A 4,278-nucleotide genomic window follows, 5' to 3' on the forward strand; every position below is an offset into this window, starting at 1 on the left:
AGTGGACAGTTAACTGGGTCCAACAAGGCGATTTCCACACCATGAAGTGAATATTTTACACTTCAAGTTTAAATACAGTTTCCTCATGGAGGGAGATCTGGAATGAAATATGGCCTCAAAAACCTCAGTTGAGTGACCTGAACCTATGAGCTGGGCCTCATTAAAGGCCAAGCCCACCATTTCCATAAGTTCAGGCGAGGGAGAATGATTGAGCCCTCCGCCTGAGAGAGAAGGTCCCTTCTGACTGGAATCTCCCAAGGAGAGCCAGCCGAGGAGGGACACGAGGCCCAGGAGCAAACTTGCCTGGCCAGAATGGCGCACTCTCTCCAGAACTTTCTAGAGCAGAGCAATCGAGGAAATTGCATACAGACGAATCTCAGCCATGTCTCTAGCCAGCAGCCATATCACCCTGTAGCCCAAGACTGGTTGCCCACTGAAGCTAAGCAGGGCTGAGCCTGGTTAGTACCTGGATGGGAGACCACCTGGGAAAACTAGGTTGCTGCTGGAAGAGGTGTTAGTGAGGCCAGCAGGGGGTGCTCACTCTGTGGTCTGTGTGGGACCTAACACCCCAGTATAGTGATGGGAACACTATATTGTCCTGAGGTCCAGACTCTCTGTGGTCATTAAAAGTCCCAGGATGTCCTTTGAAAAAGAGTAAGGGTTTGCCCTGGCATTCTGGCTCTATTTGTCCATTGGCCTCTGTCCTTAATGTCCTCCTAATCATCCCCATACACTGATTGGCTTAATCACTCTGTCTCCTCTCCACCAATAAGCTGGTGTGTGGTGAGCATTCTGGTGCAATATGGCTGTCATCGCATCATCCAGGTGGATGCTGCACATTGGTGGTGGTTCAGAAGATGTCCCCCTTCCATGTAAAGCGCTTTGAGTACCCAGAAAAAGCGTTATATAAATGTAACAAATTATTAATTATTATTATTACTATGGCATCCAACCCCATCCAACCCCACTGCCTGTAACCTTGATCATGCAAAAAGTGTTACCCAAACTGGCCTCTCAAATGTCCCTCTCAGAGGAGGCGAGTCTCCCAGTGCTGCAACGTCACCGGGCAGACACTGAGACCTGAACTTGCTTGAGACCCCTGCGCCCTGAAGCACCAGAGGTGGCATGGTTAGCAAATCAGTCTCCTGAGGGCACCAAGGAGAAGTGGGCACTGTATGATGATGTGTGAACCACTTACTCCCTGGAGGCCCAGAGAACCAGCCTCTCAAGACTGGTCTCCGGTATTACTCAAGAGACCAATTCGGTGCCCTGAATTGGCAAACCGGCAGGGAACAGAAAAACTGATTGCTATGGGACCCTCCTCAGAGCATCCCAGTGCCACTATTTTTCCGGACACTGAAATAAGAGCTCACCAGAGAACACTGTGCCCCGAAGCACACAAGGTGGCAGGGTTGACAGAACGGCCTCCTGAGGGCACTGAAGGGAAACGGGCACCGTATAATGATGTGTTAACCATTTCCCCCCAGTGGGGACTGCCCTCAGAGACCTGAGCACCTAGGCATCAGCCCCTCTTTTAAATTACAAAATTCCACAAAGACACAATTGGCAGAGAATGCTATGCTGCCAAATAGTCTAAAGAAATATCAGCCCCTTGAGAAAAAGCGTAAGCTTTTGGAAGAATACGAAAGGCGGTCTGGCGGAAGCATTTGTGAGGCGATCATTTGTGTTTATAAAGCATATACTTGTTTTTTATTTTATTTTTTTTTTTGAAAAAATGACCGATTGTCTCACTAGATAAGACCCTTATTCCTCATCTGGTATCATTTAAGGCCCTTTGTAGCAGCATTGAAACTGTAATTTTTGACCTTCAACCATTTGGGGCCAATTGAAGTCCACTATAAGTAGAATAATCCTGGAATGTTTTCATCAAAAACCTTGATTTCTTTTTGACTGAAGAAAGAAGGACATGGACATCTATGATGACATGGGGGTGAGTAAATTATCAGGAAACTTTTAATTGAAAGTGGACTAATCCTTTAAGCAATATCACAAGAAAGAGGTCTGTTTACACAAATATGCAATTTTTTTTTTTTTTTTTTTTTTTTTTTTTTTTTTTTGTTACATATGTTCAATAAACAGATTTATTTTTAAAACATTAATCTCAACATTATTGTAATTGTACCATTTCATTTGCAACTTCTGTTCCACCTCTGCAGTGTAAAGATGAATGTATATTAATACAGAAAGTATATTAATACAGACATCTAACTTATCAAAGTCAAATTCAATGCTAAATAATTATCTAACAGAATTAGATGCAGCCAAAGATCAACCAGACAAGTAAAGCATGGTCTGGGTGACATGCTAAACATACGGTTGCAAGAAAAAATATGTGAACCACTTGCAGAATCTGTGAAAATGTGAATAATTTTAACAAAATAAAGGAGATAATACAAAATGCATGTTATTTTTTATTTAGTACTGTCCTGTGTAAGATATTTTACATAAAAGATGTTTACATATAATCCACAAGACAAAAAAATAGCTGAATTTATTAAAATAACCCCATTCATAAGTATGTGAACCACTGATTATACTCTGTGTGGTTACCTGGATGATCTACGATGATGATCTACTGAACTCTGTTCTTCAGAAAAATCCTCCAGGTCCTGCAGATTCTTCAGTTTTCCACCATCTTTTGCATATCTGAACCCTTTACAGCAGTGAATGAATGATTTTGAGATCCATCTTTTCACACTGAGGACAACTGAGGGACTCAAACAGAACTATTAAAAAGGTTCAAACATTCACTGATGCTCCAGAAGAAGACACAATGCATTAAGAGTTGGGCATTAGTTGGAGTTCTATACGTCTAGTCATTTGATGCCTCATTTCTATTGGCTGCGCAGATAATAGTCACAAAGCGCAGCGGCGAAAGTCGCCAATGGTGCGCTCTGCTGCGTGTGCACTTTGGTCGACGCAGTAACAAACCATCCTTCCACAGCGCAAGCCATTGAAATGCATTTCATAGCGCAGTGGTGCCGTTGTCTTATGTGAAAGGGCCTTTAAATGTACATGCTTTTGACAAACAATAATTTCACAGATCAATCATGCAGAGGCTCTCCTACAGCGTCGAAGATTCCGACGCAGTGAAAGTTCCCTCAAAAGGGAACTTATTTGTGGCGACCAGGGCGGGCGAGAGCCGTGAGGGAACGGCGCGAGGCCGGTGGCGCGAGTGTTAATGAGCTTCACCTGGGAGGCGCACCGGCCTTGAGTCCCTCACGGAGGAGCTCCGGGAGCATAAAAGGAGGAGCGACTACAGTGAAGGACGAGAGAGGACCAGGCCTGGACTTTATGTTATGTTTTATTATGTTTGTGTGGCCGGCAGACGTCCGCGAGGGTCTGCCGGCATTACTTTCGTTTTGTTTGTTTATTTTGGAGATTAAACTTTTGTTGAACGTTCGCCGGTTCCCGCCTCCTTCTTCCCACATCTGACCTCGTTACATTGGTGCCGAAACCCGGGAGGAAGGAGGGACATGCTGTCGAAGAGCCCTCGCTGCTGAGGGGGATCGCGGTGCTGCGGAGTTCGGGCAGCGCGGGAGTGTGTGTAGACCGCGAGAGGCTGCCCGAGGCGGTGGTGCTGGAGCCTAGTGACAGGTGGGACGGAGAGCTCGAGGCTGTGCCCCTGGGACGAGGTGGGGTGGCTGCCGTCCAAGAGGGAGCGGAGGAGTCGCCGCCGTTTGCCGTGGGCCGGAGCCTGCTGCCGTCCGCCATAAAGGGGAGGAGCAGGGAACGGGGGACTCGCTGCCGGCTGCCCTCAGTCCGGAGGAGCCATCGCCGGCCGCCAGGAGGCGGTCGAGGATCGGGCCGTCCACCGAGCGTCCAGTGCCACCGCATGGCACCGCGAGGAAGAGCCTCCCGGCTGGCTGAGGACCGAACGGCAGTGTGTCGGGGAACCGGACCAAGAATTTTTTTTTTTTTTCTCTTTCTTTTTCCTCTCTCCCCTCTCTCGTCCTGTCGCTCCCCTTGCTTCCGTCTCCTTTCTCTCGTCTCGTCTGTCCTTACCCCCAGGTGCTGCGGCCGCCGAGACAGGCCCCGGGGGGGAGTAAGCGCAGTCGCGGGAGTACCCCCGGCCTGCGAGGGGCGTTGGGGGTATGTGACGAGCAGGGCGGGCGAGAGCCGTGAGGGAACGGAGAGAGGACCAGGCCTGGACTTTACGTTATGTTTTATTATGTTTGTGTAGCCGGCAGACGTCCGCGAGGGTCTGCCGGCATTACTTTCGTTTTGTTTGTTTATTTTGAGATTAAAGTTTTGTTC

General features: G+C 47.8%; 1 pseudogene; it reads left to right on the plus strand.

Moving 5' to 3' along the window:
• Nucleotides 1–391: 391 nt before the first annotated feature.
• Nucleotides 392–508, plus strand: LOC125265954 (annotated as a pseudogene).
• Nucleotides 509–4,278: the final 3,770 nt, after the last annotated feature.

The sequence above is a fragment of the Megalobrama amblycephala genome, linkage group LG3 (genome assembly GCF_018812025.1).
Source record: "Megalobrama amblycephala isolate DHTTF-2021 linkage group LG3, ASM1881202v1, whole genome shotgun sequence".
Classification (NCBI taxonomy): domain Eukaryota; kingdom Metazoa; phylum Chordata; class Actinopteri; order Cypriniformes; family Xenocyprididae; genus Megalobrama; species Megalobrama amblycephala.